This window comes from Limulus polyphemus, unplaced genomic scaffold (genome assembly GCF_000517525.1).
Source record: "Limulus polyphemus unplaced genomic scaffold, Limulus_polyphemus-2.1.2 Scaffold796, whole genome shotgun sequence".
Lineage (NCBI taxonomy): Eukaryota > Metazoa > Arthropoda > Merostomata > Xiphosura > Limulidae > Limulus > Limulus polyphemus.
Genome location: NW_013666406.1, coordinates 354901 through 361508, shown reverse-complemented (window position 1 = coordinate 361508; position 6608 = coordinate 354901).

Below are 6608 nucleotides of genomic sequence, written 5' to 3'. Positions count from 1 at the left end.
AATATTGTAGAGATTACAACCACACTATAGAACTATGTCGATTGACTTTGATAAGTGGAGAGAGAGGTATGAGCGACCTGGGCTCATAGATGGTGATCTACAAGAGTTTTTGTGAAACAACAACAAGACCTGGACAAGAGAAAAGAGTGTCAACAGAGCAGAGAGAAACAAATAGAAAGGCAGAAAAAACATAAAGAGGAAAAGGAGAGACTGGAAATAGAGAGAGAATAAAAGCATCAACTGAGATCACCAATCTCACCCAACAGAAAGATGCAAGACCCAAGAATGACAACGGGGTCAGGGCCAGCCGACCCAAGCTGCCCAAATTTGGTGAACAGAAAGACGATATGCATACTTTCCTAGAAATATATGAACGATTTGCTCAAAGTCAGAATTGAGACAAAGGCAACAAGGCAGTCTGTCTCAGTCTCCTACTCACAGAAAAAAAAGCCTACAAGTGTATGTGGGAAGGATGCCTGAAGATTCCATAAACTATAACAAGTCAAGGTGGCCTTTCTGAAATGCTATGAACTTACCGAGGAAGGTTTTCACCAGAAGTTCAAGAAAGGCAAACCTGACACTGGAGAAACTGCATTTCAGTTTGTGACACGTCTATGGCAATTCTTCACAAGATGGACTGACATGGCTAAGTGTGAAGATAGTTTTGAAGGACTCACAGATCTACTAATATCTGAACAGTTCATGATCACATACTCCACTGGCATCACTGTTCCTAAAAGAGAGAGAAAACATCAAAAAATATGGACGAGATGATCAAGCTGGCAAAACAGTATATGAAAGCCCATGGAGGGAGGAGTATAACTGGTAAGCCCAAAAATAACAAATTAAAATCTAAACCAGAGGTGGCTGACCAAATTCAGGATGCCACCAAGTTAACAAGAAGTCAACAAACAAAATAGAGAAGAGATGCTATACTTGTTGTAAAATGAGGCACGTTGTGAGTGCAAGTTTGTCACCAATAAATAACAACAGAAATTTCAACATAAAGCAGCTGTGGCTACATACAAAGATGGTGCTGCCAGAAGGAACAGGAAGAAGATAACTCGTTAGATTCACCACAAGAAGGAAGTGCTATCACCATGATTAAATATTGCATAAATGATGGTGAGATCAAGTTAGCAAATGAGTCAACAGTGCTAGTGGAGATCAAGCAGTAGGTGAAGGCTATGTTAAGGGAAAGAAAGTGAAAGCCCTATGAGACACTGAGTATAGCAGTGAGAACCAATCTAGTATTTGATGACCAGATGATGGGTAAGGTACATCAGTGTACGCTGGTTGATGGAAGAGTGAGAAAGTTTCCCACAGCAAAAATAAAGGTAGACAATCCATATTATGTAGGAGACCTTGAGGCCATGTGTTAGAAGGCACCCATATACTACTTGGTGATTGGAAATATACCAGGCAGTAGAAGTTTGGAGGAACCAGACAGAAAGGAGACTGATGCGGCATCTGCAGTTACCATAAGAGCTCAAGAAATAGAAAACAAGCAACACATCAAGCCTTTGCAAGTCTCGAAATGTGATATCCCAAATGTAGGTCTACGGGAACTGAAGGAAGCACAAAAGACCCTTCACTCTAGAAACTTTGAAACAGTGCCTGGAAGAAAGTCGACAACAAGACCAACAGAAAGGGGACTTACAGAATAGAGGACCAGAAAGTAGTGCTGTACTGTTTCTATAAAAGCAGCTTTACTGGATAAGTTAAACAGATCATAGTAATAACAGAATACTGGACTCAAGTGATGAAGTTGGCTCATCAGTCGATTGTGAGAGAACACCTAGGAGCAAAGAAAATGGCAGACAGAATCACCAGCAACTTCCATTGGCCAGGGGTCAGTGGACCTGTCCGATGGCTCAAGAAAGTTTGTATATAGCTCAAGGCAGTCAGAAGCACTTCTATGACAAGAAGGCTAAGTATCGACATTTCAAGGTCGGACAGAAGGTCTTGATCTGCTATCGTAGACAAAGACAAACTCACTTTGCAGTGGAAAGGACCTTTTGAAGTACAGTAAGTGGTCAGCAGACTGGACTGTAAGATAAAAATGGACAGGAAGACCAAGATCTACCTTGCCAATCTGACAAAGAAATACTTCAAGAGGGAACCCTTAATTGGTGCAGCTATTGAGGCACAGATGGACAATGCATGTGTTGCTGTCTTAGATGCAGAACCAGAAAACTGTGACTTGATCATAGAAGATGAACACCTATTAGACATAAGACCACTGGGTGGGGATGAATCATACAAACACGTCAACACCAATGAAGATCTGACTGGCAAGCAGAAGAAAGAGCTACAAGATCTACTGTGCTAGTATGCAGATGTCTTCACAGATAGACCAAGCAAGACAGACCTTGTGCAACATGTAATCAAGAGTACGATCAGGGATACAGTAAAGATGAAACCTTACCAGATGCCTATGTGATGAGAGACTAGATCAAGCAAAAACCCAGCTAACACATGACGTTTCTACAACGTTGCTGAATAGTGATGCATTGGTAAAATCCAAAACATCATGCATCACATATTGTGACAACGTTGTGGCACTGCTATATAATAATGATGAAAGCAGTTTATAAAAAATCTAATAGCATTTTACATGTTTTGAAATACTGAACAACATTATTTGATGTATTTATTTGTATTGTTTATGCTTTTGAAAATTTACAAAGTAGGAGAAGGTTTTCACAACATTGCAGCAATGTTATATGCACAACTTTTATTGAAACACAAGTTGTAGCCTAAATGATAAGTTTACACTTTTTACTGTACAAGTACATGATATCTCAATTATTTATTGAATAAGAAATACATCATTTATCTCTGATTTTACTGCTCATAATTATAATTACATAGTTGTCAACTTGTCACAATGTTCTTGGCGTGGAAATTACCATACTTGCATACGTATTTTCGTAAGAAATACATAACAATAACTTCCAGCAACTTCTATACGTGCAGGAAGGTACCAAATATATTATGCTCTAATTAAATATAAAATTTGATCATTAAATTTTATGGTTACATTGATCACTTCTCACCAACTAATGGTATTTGTACAGACTACAGATGAATCAAGGTATATCACTATTGTTTATTTCTCTTGATTTATTACGAAAATGATTAAGCACAAATACCCATATTGCAGTTGTTTCAAGATTTCTGAATTTTTTACATTCTGTAATTTTCAATTCCTAGTTTTAAAGCTTTACCCAATTATTCGATGTTTTATAATGTTGTCCTCCATCCTCGGATGTAAAATTTAAAATTTCAGCATAGGCTAAATAGCTGTATGTATTCATAAGTTTTTTCCTCCTAAGGTTTTTAATAGATATTTTTGAAATTTACCAGTAATTTGACATGCATAGACCTACAAAATGTTTTTGTGATGTTTTGATTTGGGAATATTTGTTGAATTTTCGAATCAATTTACTTAAGCAAAATATATAATTTTTTGCATGGTATTATACTAGTACTATGATTTATAGACATAATGTAAAGTAAAACATTTGAATGAGGTTCTTAAGTGATTTCTAAGTTCTATAGAATCAATGAATCATATATTGTGATTAAAAATGTAGCAAATAGGATGAAACATTTAAGTTAGCATGACAGCATTACCAACATTTGTGTTTTAATCATACATTTCAGATGAAGATAATGTACTGACTGTAAAGAAAGCACAACTGCCCTTGCCCCCAGCAGACCTCATTCTTAGTCTACCAGAAGACTGTCCATACCCCACCGGCAGGCTTTTATTTCAGCCCACTAACATTCACAGTCTACACTTCACCAGCAACAACTGGCAAAAGCACAAGAGAGTAAATATTCAGTATAGTTTGCATTTATTTTATAAGCAGTAATTTACAATTACAGTTTTGTATTTCTGCCTATAATGTGTAGTTTTAACATTTTCAAATATTATTTGACAAATTATCAAATAGGTATTTTCATGAACAGACTTTCAGATGAGTGTGCTGTTGAAGTTGGACCACATCCTGGACAATCAAAAGCAACAGACAGTTTTTCTTTGCCAAATGGCAAGTGGGGGAAGAAATGGAGGGGATGGTAACTGTATGCTAGAGGATGTGCTTCTAAAGCCATTTGGCTGAAGGAGTCTGATAAGAAGTTAGAGGATGATTCCTTCAGAAAGAAAAAAAAGGTAAGTCCTTCAGTTAATTGTTTAAATATACTGTAAAGTGTGTGTGTGTATATGATATACAAAGTTGCATCAAAGTCCATTAAAGTAAGTATTTTTATAATAATTTTTCGTGTTTGGGTTCCCATGGTGGCCAAACTTGTGGGGAAACAATCCAGCGAATCATGCCAAAGATAGGCAGCTACAGGTTGTGATCTGCTTACAAGTACATATATAAAAAGTATGTACCAAATTTCATGCAATTAATTAAGTATAAATATGAGAAAAACAGTGGTGGCATAATGCCACCCTGGCAATCCAGATAGAGTTAGAAAATGGCATAATGGTTGAAGGAAAGTAGCAAGGCAACGTAAAACCACAATATTGTAACAACGTTTCTGAGAGTCCACAAACTTACGTTGCTGTAACGTAAACCTCTAACATTGTGGCAACTAATATGTAATGTTGCAACAACGTCACAACGTGAAACTATTAGCTGTGAAATTGAGGCAATGCTAGAAGTGTTTTATTGTTTGAAGTTAAGCACAAAGCTACACAATGGGCTATCTGTGCTCTGCCCACCACGGGTATCGAAACCCGGTTTCTAGCGTTGTATGTCCGCAGACATACCGCTGTGCCACTGGGGGGCTGTTAAAAGTGAGAATCATTGAGCCTTCGAATTCAGCCTACTGTTCACATCTGGTGATTGTGAAGAAGAGGGATGGCTCAACCACTTCTGCATAGATTTCCAGAAGCTGAACTTCGTGACGAAGTTCGACTCTGAATCTATGGGTGAAACTAGATGGGGTCAAGTTCTTTACAAAGATCGACCTCAGTAAAGGTTATTGGCAGATCCTAATGGAGACAGGATCTAAAGAGAAGACAGCCTTTGCGACAACAGATGGATGCTACTAGTTCAAAAGGATATCACTTGGGTTAGTCAACTCAGCAGCAATATTCAACGGCATGATGATGATGTTGTACAAAACTATCAACATCAAGCAATATGTGGACAACATTCTGACCTACACAGCCAGATTGGAAGACCACCTAAAGAAACTGAAAGAGTTGTTCAGGAGAGTGAGGGCCATCATGTGAACTGCAAATGTTGGTGCATACTATAGCAGTAGACTTTGTGCATGAGTTGAAAACAGTCTTTGTACATAGTACAAAAAATGTAAATATTTCACTTGAAGAAGGGTTATTGTTAGATATACACAACTGTTTCAATTTAAGTTTGATATGAGTGTTAAATTTATTTTTAGTAGTGACAGTTTATCGCAGGTTTGTTTACTTAGTTGTATATTAATCATACATTGTGTTGTTCAATTGTTGTGAATTGGCACATTATGTTACTAGAACTTTCTAAGTTTTCTCGTTGTTTTGATTGTGTAATATTACATCATGTCTCACAGTGTGTAAAACTTCTAGGCCTCGGTCAAGCTATAAATATGGGTACAAGACATGGTTAGTCAAAATAGATAGATCTAGTGTGCGTGTGATGGTGAGCTTAACCATGAAAAACACATATGGGCGATTTCTAAAGTGAAATTATCACAAGCTGTATTGTAATAAGAGAGTAAAAAATTATGTTATAAAGTAATTGAACCAGCCTATATGGACTTTGATGAAACAAAAAAGAAAAAGAGAGAGACAATTATTTAAAGCTCTGGATATAACTGTGGTAACAAAGTTCTAGTGGTGATTTTGGAGTGAAATTATCACAGACTATTTTGTAATAACAGAGTACAGTAAAATAATTCGCATTGTCAAATTTTGTTGTAAAGTAACTGAACCATCCTGTATGGAGTTTGACGAAAAAAAAAAGAGACAATTACTTAAAGCTCTGGATACAACTTGTACATACGTTTGTCTTGTTTTGATATATAATTTCAAAACAAGTGGACTGTGTGCAGTTTACTTATTGTTGAAATTGATCACCAACAATTAACAGACACCTACTGTAAAGAATCCAGCCCACAGATGCCTAAAAATCCCGACACCGTGTAAATGTCTTCTTCGAGATTTTGTGAATTTTAGTAGTAAAATGCTATTTTGACCTCTAAAAGGTAAAAAAGAATTGCACTGTTTGTTAGTAACTTTCCATTTAAAGACCCCTTCCTCCTTTACCAAAGCTACCTTACTCTCATTTAATATAAACAATATCAATGTTGAAGTGCATATTTCATAAAAGCAGTTGACATTGGTGTTAAAAGTAGAAATAAAAAAAACATTTATTGGATGTTTAAATGTGTTCATAATACTGTTGAATCATTAAACGTGCACTGAAATTAATATTTTTATTGTCTGTACCATGTGTTATTCCATCATTAGCAATGGAAGAAATAATACAATGTTAACTTGAATTTCAAGTATATATATATACACACACACTCTCTCTCTCTCTCTCTCTCTCTCTCTATATATATATATATATATATATATATATAGA